We start from the raw sequence: 19360 nt of genomic DNA, 5'->3' as shown, positions 1-19360 counted from the left end.
ACAATAACATAACCGGTACCATAGTAACTGTCAATATAGAGATATGTATAGCACATCATGACTTAGCAAAGTCATGCAATCCTTTATGCTAACATTTCTATTTACCTCAGTTTCTGTACGCCATAGTTGTCATATTTTATCATAATTTATCAAAAACGGCGTCTCGGTTCTCGTACACTTGTTGCATGTCTGGTAATGTATGGCACTGCAACATCAAGTGTCCAAACAAAGCACTCTACAAGTGTCATTCTTAATGGTGTGTGACTGCTAAATAACCCACCATGGGGCCAAATGTCTTTGTTTTTTTTATAGTGTTGCCATTTTTGCTAATAAAAAAACAATTTATGTCCTATCTTCATTCAACAAAGCCAAAAAGGCTTTTGGGAAGCTGACATTCGGGCCAAATAAATGTATCTGACCAGCAGTTTTCAGTCTATAGAAGCCATAACGTCTTACTACAATATGCTCGTATATGCTGTGAATAAAAACCTGGCAGCAGATTTTCCCATGTGGTATTGTTTGCAATACATTAAAATGTATGAAGATTCAAATAGAAGCAAGCTGGGCTTTTCCGTGACCACAATATAAAACACAGAACCATACAGTATGCATATGCACAACAATGACAACACACCTCTGCCGCTGTTCGTTGGCAGAAGACGCAAATGCGGCGCTTGGCAGCGTGCGAGATAAAATAGCCTACAGGGAGCCAAAAAGCGTCCATTACACGATTGGATGAAGGAAATAAAGCACGTCTGTCGAGACAGCTGTACTAAAATCAAACATATAAGGTAACAAGCTGCTCTGTTTAACGCCTGCTTGTCTGCGTGCACAAAAAAACAGGTAAGCAAAAACCTGATCTTGATCGCCGATTCGCCCTCAAGGGCCGCAAACATGTCGAGACTTAATGCAAAACATATTTGCATCCTGCCCACGTTGGTTGCTGGGAAAAATGCCACATGGATACGAACATTTGGTGGTGCAATGGAGTATTTTTGCAAGAATATACAAGTAGAGTACATGGTACTTTCTCATCTAGTCCGTCATGAGATCATTCACAACCGCATACCAATCATTACTGGCAAGTTTGCTCTGGCCATCCACTGGATAGGAGAAGGTTATCAGATATCAGCGCTAGGTAGGTTGTGTGTGAACCAAAGCCCGAGGCCAACACAAAGTGCTTGTTGTAGCAAAAAAAAAAAAAAAGACTTTGTCTGTTACCCACAGCATTCAAGTAAAGATGGCTGGCTGATAGCGTACAGATTGTAGGTGTAGTGGTTAAGATTCATGGTCCGATCGAGTCGTTGCAGGATGCAACGCCGCGGGTTCATCACGTGTCGCAAAAATGATTTAGTTGTGATTGGGTAGTTGAGACCGTAACCTCGACTGAATGCTAACAAAGAAACGTTTTCCCTTCCGCTTTTTATACTCGCCGTCCGTACCGACCAGCTTCCTGCTCTTTATAATCGCCATCCGTACCGACCGGCTTCCCGTTCTTTCTACTTGCCATCTGTAACAAACAGCTTTCCGCCCTTTCTACTCGCCATCCGTACTTGCCATCCGTACCGACCAGCTTCCCGCTCTTTGTACTCGCCATCCGTACCGACCGGCTTCCCGCTCTTTATACTCGCCATCTGTACCGACCGGCTTCCCGCTCTTTATACTCACCGTCCGTACCAACCAGCTTTGTACTCGCCGTCCGTACCGACCGGCTTCCCGCTCTTTATACTCGGCATCCGTACCAACCAGCTTTATATTCGCCATCCGTGCCGACCGGCTTCCCGCTCTTTGTACTCGCCATCCGTACCGACCGGCTTCCCGCTCTTTGTACTCGCCATCCGTACCGACCGGCTTCCCGCTCTTTGTACTCGCCATCCGTACCAACCAGCTTTATATTCGCCATCCATACCAACCAGCTTCCCGCTCTTTATATTCGCCATCCGTACCGAGCGGCGGCCCACTCTTTATACTCGCCATCCGTACCGACCGGCTTCCCGCTATTTATACTCGCCATCCGTACCGACCGGCTTCCCAGTCTTTATACTCGCCATCCGTACCGACCAGCTTTATACTCGCCATCCGTACCGACCAGCTTCCCGATCTTTATACTCGCCATCCGTACCGACCGGCTTCCCGATCTTTATATTCGCCATCCGTACCGACCGGCTTCCCGCTCTTTATACTCGCCATCCGTACCGAGCGGCTTCCCGTTCTTTATACTCGCCATCCGTACCGACCGGCTTCCCGCTCTTTATACTCGCCATCCGTACCGAGCGGCTTCCCGTTCTTTATACTCGCCGTCCGTACCGACCGGCGTTCCGATCTTTATATTCGCCATTCGTACCGACCGGCTTCCCGCTCTTTATACTCGCCGTCCGTACCGACCGGCGTTCCGATCTTTATATTCGCCATCCGTACCGACCAGCTTCCCGATCTTTATACTCGCCATCCGTACCGACCGGCTTCCCGCTCTTTATACTCGCCGTCCGTACCGACCGGCTTCCCGCTCTTTATACTCGCCATCCGTACCGACCGGCTTCCCGCTCTTTATACTCACCATCCGTACCGACCAGCTTCCCGCTCTTTATACTCGCCATCCGTACCGACCGGCTTCCCGCTCTTTATACACGCCATCTGTATCGACCAGCTTTATATTCACCATCCGTACCAACCAGCTTCCCGCTCTTTATATTCGCCATCCGTACCGACCAGCTTCCCGATCTTTATACTCGCCATCCGTACCGACCGGCTTCCCGCTCTTTATACTTGCCGTCCGTACCGACCGGCTTCCCGCTCTTTATACTCGCCATCCGTACCGACCGGCTTCCCGCTCTTTATACTCACCATCCGTACCGACCAGCTTCCCGCTCTTTATACTCGCCATCCGTACCGACCGGCTTCCCGCTCTTTATACACGCCATCTGTATCGACCAGCTTTATATTCACCATCCGTACCAACCAGCTTCCCGCTCTTTATATTCGCCATCCGTACCGACCGGCTTCCCGATCTTTACACTCGCCGTCCGTACCGACCGGCTTCCTGATCTTTATACTCGCCGTCCGTACCGACCGGCTTCCCGATCTTTATACTCGCCGTCCGTACCGACCGGCCTCCCAATCTTTATACTCGCCGTCCGTACCGACCAGCTTCCCACTCTTTATACTCGCCATCCGTACCGACCAGCTTCCCACTCTTTATACTCGCCATCCGTACCGAGCGGCTCCCCGCTCTTTATACTCGCCATCTGTACCGACCGGCTTCCCACTCTTTATACTCGCCATCCGTACCGACCAGCTTCCCACTCTTTATACTCTCCATCGATACCGACCAGTTTCCCGCTCTTTATACTCGCCATCCGTACTGACTAGCCATCCGTACAGACCAACTTCCCGCTCTTTATAATAGCCATCGATACCGACCAGTTTCCCGCTCTTTATACTCGCCATCCGCACTGACTAGCCATCTGTACGACCAGCTTCCCGCCGCCAAGTTCTACAAGAACGACAATAAATCTTAACCACTGGTTCAGAAAACGCAACCAATGCTTAAGTCAACGTTGACGTTACATTTCTACTAAAAACAACAGGAAGTTTAACCACAGCGAGTCTTGAACGAGAACCCAAACACTGAAGATGACCAAGGACCAAAAAAAGCACCACGACAACACAACCAATGAGAGTCATCAAAAGAACATCAAAGTGAAAGGGGATCTGGAAGTTTGATTTGCCAAGCGACAGCACTGAAACCTTCAGGATTGGAAGATAACCAAGTACCACCAATAAGGGGAACCGGGTAAAGTGGGTTTCCAATCAGATTCAGAAGGTCCGACTCAGCACAAAACCAACTCTAACTGACTTTAGACACACAATTGTTTTTTGTCAATGACATGATGAGCCAACTCCATGACATCATTTGTCATGTTTTGATGAAATTCATCCAACGGAAAGCCAAAAAAGATTGTTGTTGTTCCTGATGTCCAAACACCAGGCGTTTCTTCTTTTTTTTCATCTGTACATCATCGACAAAGAACAAAAGAATTGTTTTGGAAACAACATCCGTTATTTCGCTTTTACCTTATTTATTGCAAAAATTTCAACAAATTGCGTAATTTGAGGTTATGCGGGAAAAAAATCCGGCTCCTGAAAGACATTAAAAGATTGGCTTTTGCGGTGAAGTGAGAGTAAGTCGTAACACGTGGGCCACACAAAAAGGGGGCATAATAGTCCATTTTCACAGATGACAATCTAGTCGTATTCTTAGTGGGGGTTTGACCACCAAATGTGGGACTCAGCAAACATCCCCTCCAATGAGAAGCAGACTTGACAAGGTATCAGTTGTGGCTTAACGGCTTTCTGTCATTTTGTCCTAAGCCACTGTGTTTGTTGTTGGAAATGAAATGCTAGTGTCCTGTTTGCCTTCATTGGGAAGGAATGGTGGAATGAAGAAGCCAGGTGCAATGGAGGATGCTTAAAGCAGGGGTCTCAAACTCAATTTACTTGGGGGGGCCACTGGAGCTCGGGTCTGGGTGAGACTGGGCCGCATCAGGTTTTCCCAAAAAAAAACAAAAAAACGCATTTATTAAAAACAAAAAAATTTAAAAAAAAAACTTTACTTTGGTTCCAATTTTCTACAATAAAAGCTTTTTATTTTTCTACACAAAATAAGATGAAAAATCAAGAATAAAGAAAATCAATCAATCAGTAATAAATAAATAAATATAAAAATAGTAATAAAAGGGCAAATAATAAAAACTTAAGAAACCACATAGAGTTGGTGGGTAGACAAATTCATTTTTTTCAGATTAAAATTAAATTAAAATTAACAACTTTTTTTATTTACATATTGCGCAACTGCAGGGTCTTGAGACACATGCTAACTCGCAAACTAGAGAGCTAGCGACCTAAACGGTAGCCTTCAAGTTATTTCCTTTGAACTTAAATAGCCAAAAACTTACCACTTCCACACGGATAGGGAGGATAATTATTAACAGTTATTTAACCTTTAACATAAACATTAATTAAACATAATATTTTTTTCTGGGTACATGATACCATACAGCATCCATATCAAACATTCAACTTTCATATCAAGGCGGGGGCCTCAAACTTGAGTCCTGCGGGCCACATTTGGCCCGCGGGCCGCATGTTTGAGACCTTAAAGGATTGGAGACCGGTCAGGCATGCTTAGATAGCCTCGGTCGATAAGTTTACCAGTAGCTACAAGTACATGACTCTCTCCAAAGATTCCTTTATAAACCTCAAGTAAGTGAAGCCCAGCGTCTCTTTCAAGAGGCCAAATTGTCCAGATGGCCCCTAACTCAGCGGCCATATTAGCTTTCAAAACGTCCACGGCTTAAGTCGCCGAGTTAGCATTTACCTGGGGCAGCGGGGGCACTTCCCTTTTGATTCCTGCAAAGTTGCTCTGATCTGTCAAGCAGAAAAAAATAACCAGAGGCTACTTCAAAGCAGTCCAAAATGCTACCGCCTCCACGCAGCTAAAAAGCAGTCTTTATATGAAAATTGGGTTTCATTAACATCGCAGAGTATCCTTTGAGGTCGCTGGGAGAAAAGGAAAACACATGTTGACGAGCACGAGTGTCTGCAATAACTCATCTGACTTCTGGTTTGACATAGTTTTACTTTAATAATTGGTTAAGCTAGCACAAGTAGTTCATCTACTGTACTGTTTATAGTATATATGTATATATATAGTATATATATTTGTAAATTTAAGGAAGACATCTGACCAAATGACGCAAATGTAAATTTGGCAATGATGAACAAAAACCCAAAACACATCAAACCGTAGCCTATTGAAACGTCAACATCGCCCGGGGATTGTTCCTATCGCTACAATGTTGGAAAAGTGCAAAATGTTAGCCGGGCACAACATAATTTTCCTTTATCATCACTAGTAACCCCCTTGCTATTTAATATTTATATTTATGGATATTTAATATTTATTTAAAGCTATTTAAAAAGATATCAAAAATGTCAAATAACCTTTATTTGCTGTTTTTAGGCATCTGCTGCAAATACGTCAGTCGCTCCCACATTATGAACTCAACTGGATTTGGCCTGCGGGCTGCCAGTTGAATTACCGTGTTCTTAAAGGTGTAACGGAGTCCAGAGGGAGTCCTGGAGGGGGAAAAAAAGGATCCGGTGTTTTTAGCCTGATAAATTGCACACACGTGCAGAGGAAGAACAATAAATATAAGCGAGGACAACAGCATTGGAGCAATAGGAAGACATGAAAAAGGTGCAAAGAACACATTGAAAAGCCCTCAATTGTAAGGGGGGGGGGGGCTAATTCAAAACACTTAAAGCTGGAATGTGGAATTATGGGTCAGCTGCTCCTTCACACCCTTCAGGTTGGCCTGGAAAAGTGTTCCAGCTGGATCCAGGCTGCAATAACACAGCCGACATCCCCGTCAAGGATATATAGAAGCATGGAAAAGATCACACGTTATATACATTGGAGGAGATGGGGGGTATTTGATCACTTTTGACGCTTGCCAAGGGAGGGAGGGGTAACCCAATCTCAAAAAGTACGTCCCTTATCAGGCTGGGAATCAGACACACTTTGAGTGAGCAGTCATTTCTGGACGATGCTTTGATAAACTGCTGTTGGAACGGTCCAGTTCGGTTCAAAACCTGGGAGCGACAAAGAGTTTTGCGGCGATTACCAACAACAGCAGAGCGCTCCTGTTAGACTGGCGTTTTGTAGTAGGTCCTCAAAAACAGCAAAGTGCTTCTGTGTTGGGAAGGATCTTTGACCGGTTGTTTTTGCAGCAGTTTTTTTCCAAAAACAGGAGCGACAAAGAGTTCTGCGGCTATTACCAACAACAGCAAAGCGCTCCTGAAAAACACTCCTGTCACAATGAAGATCTTTGACTAGCATTTTTGCGGTCAATCCTTAAAAACAGCAGAATTATCCAGTTTTGGGGAAGATCTTTGACTGGCTGTTTTGTAGCAGGTCTTCATAAACAACACAACACTCCTGTCACAATGACAATCTTTGACTAGCACTTTTGCTGACTATCCTTAAAAACAGCAGAATGATCCTGTTTTGGGAAGGATCTTTGACCGGTTGTTTTTGCAGCAGTTTTTTCCAAAAACAAGAGCGACAAAGAGTTCTGCAGCGATTACCAATAACAGCAGAGTCTCTTGTTAGACTGTTTTGCAGTAGGTCCTCAAAAACAGCAGAGTGCTTCTGTCACAATGAAGATCTTTGACTAGCATTTTTGCGGTAAATCCTTAAAAACAGCAGAATGATCCACTTTTGGGAAGGATCTTTGACTGGTTGTTTTTGCAGCAGATTTTTCCAAAAACAGGAGCGACAAAGACAAACAGTTCTGCAGCTATTACCAACAACTGCAGAGCGCTCCTGTTAGACTGTTTTGTAGTAGGTCCTCAAAAACAGCAGAGTGCTTCTGTGTTGGGGAGGATCTTTGACTGGCTGTTTTGTAGCAGGTCTTCATAAACACAACGCTTTGACTAGCATTTTTGTGGTCAATCCTTAAAAACAGCAGAATGATCCAGTTTTGGGGATGATCTTTGACTGGTTGTTTTTGCAGCAGGTTTTTCCAAAAACACAAACAATTCTGCAGATATTACCAACAACAGCAGAGTGCTCCTGTTTCGTAGTAGGTCCTCAAAAACAGCAGAGTGCTTCTGGATTGGGGAGGATCTTCGACTGGCTGTTTTGTAGCAGGTCTTCATAAAAAACACAAAACCCCTGTCACAATGACGATCTTTGACTTAGCATTTTTGCGGTAAATCCTTAAAAACAGCAGAATTATCCAGTTTTGGGGAGGATCTTTGACTGGTTGTTTTTGCAGCAGGTTTTTCCAAAAACAGGAGCGACAAAATTCTGCAGCTACTACCAACAACAGCAGAGCACTCCTGTTCGACTGCCGTTTTGTAGTAGGTCCCGAAAAACAGCAGAGTGCTTCAGTATTAGGGAGGATCTTTGACTGGCTGTTTCGTAGCAGGTCTTCATAAACAACACAACACTTTGACTAGCATTTTTGCAGTAAATCCTTAAAAACAGCAGAATGATCCCGTTTTTGGGAGGATCTTTGACTGGTTGTTTTTGCAGCAGGTTTTTCAAAAACAGGAGAACAGAACTTTGACTACAACTTTTGCTGTAAGCCTCAAAATTCCGAATGCTCATGTTTTAGAAAGGATCTTTGACCGGTTGTTTTTGCAGCAGGTTTTTCAAAAACAGGAGAACAGAACTTTGACTACAACTTTTGCTGTAAGCCTCAAAATTCCGAATGCTCATGTTTTAGAAAGGATCTTTGACCGGTTGTTTTTGCAGCAGGTTTTTCAAAAACAGGAGAACAGAACTTTGACTACAACTTTTGCTGTAAGCCTCAAAATTCCGAATGCTCATGTTTTCGAAAGGATCTTTGACCGGTTGTTTTTGCAGCAGATTTTTGAAAACAGCAGAGCATTCCTTTCATTTACAGGATCTTTGACGAGCATTTTCTCAGTACATACTACCATCATTTTTGCATTTAGTCGGCGTCTACTTGAGATGTTTGGCCATCAGATATTCACAGTGAGACGTATTTCAGCACATCAACAGGTTTCACATCATAGCTCACAGGGCCCACGTGGCGGCAGGGGACATTAATATCATATGTCTGGCTTTCTATGGATGCATTTAGGTAGGATGGTTGGCTCGTGTTACCTGGCTCTGCTGGAGCTGACCTGAATGGGAGACAAAAGATTAAGGAACCATCTGGGAGCTGCAACTCGAACCAAGAGAACGAGGACCAGCAGAGCCTGGTTAGGACGGGACACACGGACGCTTCAGCTGAATTAAGCCTCATGGGTAAATAAACCAGTTAGAACCGTGGACCTCAACGGTTCCTTCTGAGGGGAGACTCGGCTAGACGGACAGATCCCTCTGCAGGACATGTTGAACAACCACTCCAGTACTGGATCGGATGTGTTCTAATGACAGTTAGAAGAATCACAAGCCTCGCAGCTGCGACGCTCGCTGAAACCGTGAGATCAGAATACCATCTGTTCGCGACGTCTCACTCAGACCATTAATCAAAGTCCCTATCGCCACGTCGTTGCAGCGGGAGATAATGTTCCCGTCACATCATTAAGCAAACAGGCCTGTCATTTTTGTGTAAAGCCACTTTGTGGCGTCCTGACTTTTAACGGATCATTTATAATACTTACATATAGTACTATGTCACAGTACCAATTTTACTGTAGGTACAATCCACTGACTGGAAGTTTACCCTAAACATCTGTGTTCTTGAACGCCAATACTGCTGCATGTTAAGGTCTGATTCCAAGTCCAGCCTGTTTGATTTATGACACAGAGATTCTCGGACAAGTAGCAACCTTGTTTTGCTCGCAGCCTCTGCTGAAAGGCAAAAAAAAAAAAGTCCCTCCCCCACCAAAGACAGAAATATCGAAGTTCGGAAGTGTGAGCCACTGGGGTGAGGGGCGATATAAGGGACTAAAAGCCAGTATTGTTAGGGGGAAAACAAAACCAGCCTCTTTTCCTCAGGGTGAATTTGTATCTGGTGCTCAGTCGTTAATTGTGCATTTCTGGAAATTTATGAAAAAATGTAAACTTTGGACAGATAGTCCCTTTTTACACTAATACCTCATATTTCGGGAGTGGCACTGAAGAGTAGCAGCTGGGATATTACTGCGTACTGGGATGTCAAATCATAAACAAGTCTACAGAATGTAGTCTAGTGTCTGCTCTAGAACGGGTACTTTGGAAGTACTGAATGGTCAGTACAAGGGTATTCCGGAGGCTGTTGGCTACCCAGGACAATAACGATAATGTGGATTATGACAGTAGTTACTTCAAATACAGATGGTCGTCGGTTTAAGGCGTTCCGTTGCTAATAATATGTGCTTTTTGTAACAACAAAAATGGGCTACTGGTTGGCTGAACTATACCAAAACATTTCATGTTCACAGGTAATCAGAAATCACAAAACTCTTGTTTTGTGTACAGTGCGAGTAATGGTAATGGTTTAATTTCCTTTGAACATAATCAGTTCACAGTTCCACATGTCCAAAAGGAGTAGGAAGAAGCAAAGCTTATTAAATTCTACCCCTCCATCTGGTACTTTTACAATCAGTAACTGTTACATTTGTTCACTTCCTGCTTTCCTAATATAGTTTAAGGTTTTTTTTTTATTATATATTTTTTTATTTATATATTATTTCCTAATATAGTTTAAGTTTTTTAAAAATATTTTTATTATTATTATTTAATTTGTTTTGTCACATACCAAAGTATGCGGTGATATTTTTTTGCTAATTTTAATTATTTATTTATTTTTTGTCGCGTGCCATATATACATATATATATATATACACACACATATATATATATATACATACATATATATATATATATACACACATATATATATATATATACACACATATATATATATATATACACACACATATATATATATATATATATTATTCGACAAAATATATATATTATTCGACCAAAAATAAATAATAAAAAAATGTAAAAAATTAGCAAAAAAATATCACAGCGTACTTCAGTATGTGACAAAAAAAATTAAATAATAATAAAAATATTTTTTAAAAACTATATTATATATACATATATATATATACTACACACCAGATGGAGGGGTAGGATATATATATATATATATATATATATATATATATATATATATTCGGTATGCGACAAAAAAATACATCATAAAAATTTAAAGAAATTAGCAAAACAAACAAAAAAAAATATTCATATCAACTGCTGAGGAGTTAATGTCGCTATCATTTAGGTGTAACAACTTTCACATAACCTGTACGTTTCGTCGCTTCTAGGCGTGATAACGCTCTAAATCCCCAAAGAGAGGCTTGTTCTTCTGTCATTTGGGATTAAAGTTAAAAAGGAACTATCCACAATGTTCCACAATGGCATTAAAGCTGTCACCCCCCCGTCAAATTATCCGTGTAAGACTGGATTTTCCGGATTTGACTCCCACCAAAACAAGACTCCGCAGCAAAATTCAGAGTATTAACAAGACTGCGGCTATCACTCATGTATATCAAACCAGGCTAGTATCAGTGTTTGACATCACAACATGTTACTAGCACGGGATTACTTTCAGGTCTGATATCGTCTCTTCAGTTTTTGACCAAACGATTTGCAGGGAATTTGGATACTGCCTCAATAATAAATACCCTTGAAGGTCTTTGCGGGCGGCTTTATGAGCGAGCGCACGCTGTTGTCTTTACGCGGCCCTGCAAAACTTTTAACAGCGCTTTTCTTTGCGGTTTGTCAGCAAAGGGGGACCGCGGGTGAAACCCCATGTACTGAATTTATTGAACTGTGAGATTGAAAGAGAGTGAAAGGTGACATGATGAGACCCGCAGGCGTATTTTCCCAGCAAGGAGTCGAGGCGGTAAACCAAAAGACAAGCATCAAGAGCATCATCAGCGGCAAAACAGCTGTTTGGGGAAGAAGAAGAAAAAAAAAGGCGGTAGAAGAAGAACAAAAAGGGGCGTTATGAGTGTGGTGTAACCTGGAAACGACTCTGCTGTCATCTGAAAAGACCACCCCCCCTCCTCCTCCCCAACTCCATGTTTTTATGACAATATGGCCGCTCTATTAAAAGCACCGCAGACATCTGGATTCATCCAGCGAAACATCTCGTCGGAATACTAACGGGATGACTTGACACCATCCCATTCCCTCATTGGGATCGCACAGGGCAGCTTTAACCGTAATGGTGGAAAACAGGAAGACAGGTCCTTTCTATTTGTTTCTATAAAAGAGCCTCTAAAAAAAGCAGATGTGATGATGAAACTAAATAACCCGGAGGAGCAGATAGGTATCTGCGATAAGTGGAGGCCATAACTACGTGGTGATGGATTTCATGTACATGATGCATCGCCGCACACATTTGGTTCGGTTGACCAATAAAAAGTGACTGAATTCTGGCTCATCCCCGCATTTGTTGTTCGGACCCCATGGCACCATAAGAACCACACTAAATAGCCCAATAAATGCGGGGGCGGAATGGAAATTGAACCCACCTGTTGACATGGATGCTTGAGATAAAGAACGAGCGGCAATGTTGGAGGTATGGTACTTTTCCGAAGGTTTTCCCACGAGAACGAACTGGGGTGGTGATTACAATGTTAGAAAACTGGTTCTTGCTAAGAACCAGTATATCGCCAGCAAATGCAGTATATGGTTCCCAGGGGATTGGACTCTTACCAGTCTCAATAAGACTCTTAAAATAACCTTATTGACCCGAATAAAAGACAGCAACAACTTGAGTCTTGCTACTTGCTACAATTATTTGTTAGCAAACAATAGCCATTTGCGCCCTGTGATTGGTTGGCGACCAGTCCAGGGTGTACCCCGCCTCTCGCCCGAAGACAGCTGGGATAGGCTCCAGCACCCCACTCGACCCTTGTGAGGATAAGGGGTAGAAAATGAATGAATGGCCATTTTCAACCATACTGACCTGAACGGCCAATGGTAATTTTCCATAGAAAACATTCATTCATTCATTTTCTACAGTTTATCCTCACAAGGGTCACGGGTGTGCTGGAGCCTATCCCAGCTGTCTTCAGGCAACACCCTAGACTAATCACATATAGACAAACAACCATTCACACTCACATTCATACCTATGGACAATTTGGAGTCGCTAATTAACCTAGCATGTTTTTGGAATGTGGGAGGGAACCGGAGTACCCGGACAAAAACCATGCAAACGCCACACAGAGATGGCCGAGGGTGGCATTGAACTCGGGTCTCCTAGCTGTGAGGCCTGAGCGCTAACCACTCGTTTCCCCCGTGCAGCCGTAGATCCAACATCTAGTAAAAATGAATTCTCCTCCTATTCTGTGTGGAAGTGGTACATTTTGTGCTTTCTTCCCCACGCTTTTCTTAAGTAGTTTAGAATAGGCGTGTAAAGGTGATGATGGGATGTTATTTGATGCATACCAGGCAAGTCATACATGTTTACATATATATTCTATCTATTAACATTGAGTCCTATGTGTAAGTCGCCCCTAATGAGGGGCTACTGTACTGTTCATACTGTACACTGTATACATACTGTACTGCCAGCCAATCACAAGGCACATATAGACAAACAACCATTCACACACATTCATACCTACGGACAATTTGGAGTCGCTAATTAACCTAGCATGTTTTTGGAATGTGGGAGGAAACCGGAGTACCCGGGAAAAAAAACCCATGCAAACTCCACACAGTAATACCCGACGGTGGAATTGAACTCGCAAGTACCAACTGAGTAACTTAAAAAGGTAAATAGGAATACCAACTTGGCGGCACGGCGGCTAGTGGTTAGCGCGCAGACCTCACAGCTAGGAGACCAGGGTTCAATTCCACCCTCGGCCATCTCTGTGTGGAGTTTGCATGTTCTCCCCGTGCATGAGTGGGTTTTCTCCGGGTACTCCGGTTTTTCCTCCCACATTCCAAAAACATGCTAGATTAATTAGCGACTCCAAATTGTCAAAATTGGTATGAATGTGAGTGTGAATGGTTGTTTGTCTATATGTGCCCTGTGATTGGCTGGCGACCAGTCCATTGTGAACCCCACCTCTCACCCGAAGACAGCTGGAATAGACTCCCTCCCACATTCCAAAAACATGCTAGGTTAAAGGGAAAGATCAACGGATTTTAACCAGCTTTCAGCCTTTTCGAGTTATTTTTTAATGTCTATTCGTGCGAACGACGCCAGAAAATAATTAACCTTAACTAAGTAATCATTTTAATTACCTTCCGGAAGTGACGCACCGGGTTCATCTCGCCCAATACAACAACAACATAACACACTGACTGCCATTGACACGCTACACACGACCGACCAACTTCACTTGCCATATGAGACTATGGCGTCTTCTGGGAATAGTTCGTCTTCTGAAGATGAATTTTTTCATCGAGGAACCATTCGGCCTTACCAATTTGAGCCAAACTTGACAGCAGAAGAAGTAGAAGCCAGGAGAAGAGCGGCTGAAGAGGCGGACAGAACAACCACAATGGCGGCCATACCAGCCGGCCGGGTTACCGGCGACTACTGGTGCACATGCCAGAAATGCCAAGCCATGCCGACAGAAGACGAATGTGTGTGCTGTCATGAAATCCAACAAGCACAAACAATAGTGGACCAATTCGACCCTGAGCCAACCGATGTGGAAGAAGACGACGAGCATCCAGGCTATGTACAGAAGTGTGTGACTGAGCACCCAGATTTCGTGGCTCACCTAAATGAAGCTGTGCTAGACACCTACTTCAGGAGCCACCAGTACAACTGGAGAAGATTTCCAAAGCCAAGAGGACCTAGAGGAACTCTAACAAATGCGTATGTATTTACAGAACTCTACCTCTTCGTGTAACTTGTTCAGGACACTCTGGATCAAACCAAGCATAGGTATGAGAAGTTTTAAGATCACTCACTCGTTACAAGTGACTTTTAAATGGAACAAGCAGGCAAGCAGGCATATTAGAAGTAAACTTGCATGCGATCGATCAACTGTGTAGCCCGCTGCAGGTAAGATCAGTGTGTTATGTTGTTGTTGTATTGGGCGAGATGAACCCAGTGCGTCACTTCCGGAAGGTAATTAAAATGATTACTTAGTTAAGGTTAATTATTTTCTGGCGTCGTTGGCACAAATATACCTTAAAAAACAACTCGAAAAGACTGAAAGCTGGTTAAAATCCGTTGGTCTTTCCCTTTAATTAGCGACTCCAAATTGTCCAAATTGGTATGAATGTGAGTGTGAATGGTTGTTTGTCTATAAGTGTCCTGTGATTGGCTGGCGACCAGTCGAGGGTGTACCCCGCCTCGTGCCCGAAGACAGCTGGGATAGGCTCCAGCACCTCCCCGTCGCGGGACCCTCGTGATGAGAAGGCGGTAGAAAATGAATGAAAGGAATACCAACCTCCCCCAGTAATCAAAGGCCATCATTAGACCAGGACCTGCTGAGACGGCATGTTTTCTTAAGGAAATGACTCCTAAATTAAAAGGAGCTCCCCAACTGGTTGTGAAAAGCCAGACAAGCCCACACGAGGGAATCGGCTTGGTGTGGATAGGGTAAAAAAAAAAAAAAAAAAAAAAAAAAAAGCCAGACAGTCAGCAGGACCAATTTAGGCCCATCAGTGCCTTGGAAGAGTCAAAGAAAGCAAGGAGGAGTAAAAGAAAACATCCACTGAGAGAAAAGGGGGGGGATTCCAAATGTGACAAATGTCAATACCAATCGGTTTCTGGTAAATGAGCACCAAAGCTATTAAAACTAACTTTCAAAGCATTGTTCCGTCACACGCAACACAATACCCCAACATCTTCTCCCAAAGACTTGGCCACTGGGACTAACAAATCTACTAGCGGAAACCCGGCATTTCCCCTCCTCGGATGCTCCACGCAAGAACGTCTTTTAACTTTGTTGCATGTGGCTAATAAGGAGAAATCTGGTACTCTGGAGAGGAATGCCGGAAACCTCGATGAAGTTGTAAAAACAAAATGTGCTCATGAGTTATGCTAGCGCTCGGCCTCTAAAATGTTTATTGAGGGGAAAAGCAGACCGATACGACCGGTCCATCGCGTGATGATCAACAAAAGGATTCTCAGGGAAAGACAACCCACCCATCGGAACGCTGCGCAAGTTTTTAAATGGAATGTAAGGTTTTTACTCAAATCCGAGGAAAACGGGACAACTGGTTCCAGATGCTAAAGTATAATTGAGACGGTCCAGACCGAACCAATCAGAAACGCAACATTTCTTTCACAAACAGCAAAGTAAACACACACTTCAGTACAAGACAGCGATGCTGACAGTGTAAAGAAGTTCTCCTCCCATTCTGTGTGGAAGTGGTAAGTTTTGGTTTCGTTCTTCCGCACTTCATTTGAAGTTTTAAAATCATTAAATAAGTTTTATGGCTCTTTTAAGTTTTAAATAAATACATTCGAGGCTAACGAGTTAGCAAAGTAGCAAGCTATGTTTAAAGCAGCTGCTGTGTCGTGTCCCTGCAGGGATCCCGTAGCCTCCGCATCATAGTTGAGTGTTGTAAACAAAGAATAAATGAAGCGTAAAAGTGACTATAGGGGTGTTATTTCAAATCAACAGAGCTCTTTTAATGGTAAAAATCCCATTTAGATGAACAAACAGGTTTTGTATGCTCCAATAACTATAATATACTATTTATTAACATGGAATATCACTGAAATTCACTTATCACAGTCGGATATGGAAATAATTAAGACTATTGAAAAAGAGGAGTCTGATATTTGGATCAATGAAGTATTATTTAGGAATACTAAAGATACTTCGCACACTGGGGTTCTTAAAGAGTGGACACATAACAAAATGCTGAATGAATGAACCCCCCCCCCTCCCTTCCCAATTTTCCATTCACGTTCTCGCCCCGAGAGACAAGGGGATTAGCAGCTGTTGGCGGTCCTGAGCTTTATGAGCAATCCCGCAGGATCTGTCGGGACTTAAGTTTATTTTATCACACTCTGACCCGCTACTCAGACACACATTAAAGCCATTTGAGTGCTAGCAAAAAACAAACAAGACATTTAGCCAAAAGGTACATAGGTGCCATACATCAGCAGGTCAATCAGTCCAGACAGGAAGCGTCCATCATTAGAGACTTTTTTGAATGCTACCAAAATGTCCTACGGAGCAGACGGCAATAAAAAAAAAAAAAAACGAAGTAGACAACAGTGTAGGTCTATATTGATACGAGACTAGCGCTTGTGGCCGCACATCCAATCCCCCAAGTAAAGCCCCGACGAAGGCAACAGTTCCAACTCGGGTCTGCTCTGCCAACAACAAAACCCGGAGACAACAACAGAGTGAAGAATTAGCATTTTATAGACAGGGATGGTAAGGAAGGTACAAGGTAGGAGGCGGGAGAGGAAGTGAGAGCTTTGAGGCAATTGGAATTTACGCTGCCGTAAAGACGTAGCATGGTATAATGAAAAAAAAAATGGACGGACTTTGGATTGAGGGGGAAAGTAAATATTGCGGGGAAATTACGGCTGTCAGAAAACGCTAAGTAATTGATTTAATTTAATTTAATTTAATTTAATTTAATTTAATTTAATTTAATTTAATTTAATTTAATTTAATTTAATTTTAGCCACGTTTTTAGCCACATTAACACGTGCACACCATTACAAAAATATACATATACATACATTGCATTCACTGACAATCCGAAATCACAGCTTTAATATGTGTGCTCTAAATAAACAGAGACACAACCTAACTCTGAGTGACAAAGTACAATCGCAAAAAACACATGTACACTCAAAACATGTGAATTCAACTTAAAGTTAAGTTGGTGTCTTTGAACGCAACTCTTCACATCATAAGCACAAACAAGGGAATTATTAGACATATTAGCAACTACTCCATAAAGGTCAATACGCCATCGTGCTGAATACCATAAAACACAAAAATAAATGTTAAAGACAGGAAGTAACGGGAATACGACTCACCTGCGTGTCAAGTCATTAAGAGGAGCATCTCCATTAAACACGTGAATGTTAAATGGTTTTATAGCCGCCCTGATAACTGCCTGAATGAGCAGGTAACAATAGGGGAACTTTTGACCTTCTCTGGTGGGATGGTTAAAAGAAATGATCTGTATTAAAAGGCTTTTAGCACATTTTTTGTATTTTTAGGGGCTTGCTGTACAAAAAAACAACCTTTTTTGCACCACGGATTTGGTTTTTTTTGTTCACGGACATAAAAATACAAATACAGCAAATATAAAATAACACAACAGGGCCAAAAGGAAATGTTAAGTGCAGGGAAAATATAACTTACCCGCTGAATCAGTGGGAGGCCTGATCTTGTTTCATCCAGACAAGGTGGTCCCATCTAGGTACCGGTACCAGCCCCCGGCCCGGCAGTTGTGGACCCCTGTGTTACAGGATTTAAATCAGCTACTGTTGTGCATGGGCATGAAAATATACGTATACAGAATTTCACTCCTCAGTCTAACTCTAATGGTGGTAAACTACATCTGTAGTCACAGCTGCTCTGGGGTAGTCCGATTCGCACCTAACACCAGCCATTTATTCACATTCATACACCAACAGTGGAGGCAAGGTGGCTGAAGTGTGTTGCCCATGGACATAAAAACAGTGAGCGAGGATCGAACCGCCAACCTACCTGTTTCTGGATAGTTTTTCAATGCATCGATTAATCCCTGAAAGTCCCTGATTAGTTGCGCGATCTTTTCTTCTGGCTGGACTCACTGAAACTTGTTGCCGCGGTCGCCGCCATGTTTTGATTCCGAGTAGTGGTGTGGCGTTCGTGAAAGAACGGGTCAAAAGAACTAGTTCTTTTTTGCGAACAAATAAAACGGCCCATAAAATACCCGTTCATGACCGATACACAGCACTAGTTGGTGAGCTGTTGAGTCGGAACGAACGTGAACATGAGTGAACGGACTGACTCTAAAGACCAATTCACCAAAATGAACGGATCTTTTTACTGAATGAAGCGGAATGATCCTGTTCACTGAAATGAACGGTTTTGCCCACCACTAATTCTGAGTGAATGCAGTTCTTGTGTTGACATATTTTTGTGTCGATGTCATCGATGACGTCGACATGTCGTCGCAGCCCTAAATGTAACATCTCAAACGTAGGACAGAAGGACATACACCAGGGGTCTCAAACACACGGCCACTAGCGGACACTAGTTTGAGGCCCCCGCCTTGATATGAAAGTTTAATGTTTGATATGGATGCTGTATGGTATCATGTACCCAGAAAAAATTATTACGTTTGATTCATGTTCATGTTAAAGGTTAAATAACTGTTAATAGTTATCCTCCCTATCCGTGTGGAAGTGGTAAGTTTTTGGCTATTTAAGTTTAAAGGAAATAACTTGAAGGCTACCGTTTAGGTCGCTAGCTCTCTAGTTTGGGAGTTAGCATGTGTCTCAAGACCCTGCAGTTGCGCAATATGTTGTAAATAAAAAGAGTATAAATGTGACTATAGTCGTGTTTTGTCATGTCTACAGGGCTCTAATAATGCTTTGTTCATTTTAATCTGAAAAAAATTATTTGTCTACCCATCAACTATATGTGGTTTCTTAAGTTTTTATTATTATTATTATATTTATTTATTCATTACTGATTGATTGATTTTATTTTTCTTATTTTGTGTAGAAAAAAAGTAAGATATTTGAGAACAGTGGAATGTTTTATCAGAGCTTTTATTGTAGAAAATTGGAACCAAAGCAAAGTTGTTTTAATTTTTTTGTTTTTAATAAATGCGTTTTTTTTTTTTTTTGGAAAACCTGATGCGGCCCAGTCT

The 19360-nt window shown here is 42.6% G+C and overlaps 1 protein-coding gene across 5 annotated transcripts in view; it reads right to left on the bottom strand.

The window, feature by feature from the left end:
• sulf1 (sulfatase 1) overlaps positions 1 to 17955 on the bottom strand; it is a 67716-nt gene extending 49761 nt beyond the window's left edge. For all 5 annotated transcript variants that reach the window (XM_078792345.1, XM_078792346.1, XM_078792347.1 and 2 more), the window contains exon 1: positions 17860 to 17955. The gene's annotated coding sequence lies outside the window, so the exon portion shown is untranslated. The remainder of the gene's footprint in view (positions 1 to 17859) is intronic.
• Between the last annotated feature and the right edge of the window lie 1405 nt (positions 17956 to 19360).

This window comes from Doryrhamphus excisus, linkage group LG7 (genome assembly GCF_037039965.1).
Source record: "Doryrhamphus excisus strain RoL-2023G ecotype Guam linkage group LG7, RoL_Dexc_Guam_v1.1, whole genome shotgun sequence".
NCBI classification, from domain to species: domain Eukaryota; kingdom Metazoa; phylum Chordata; class Actinopteri; order Syngnathiformes; family Syngnathidae; genus Doryrhamphus; species Doryrhamphus excisus.
Note: the sequence above shows the minus strand (reverse complement) of the source record. Positions and strands in the feature narration are given on the sequence as shown.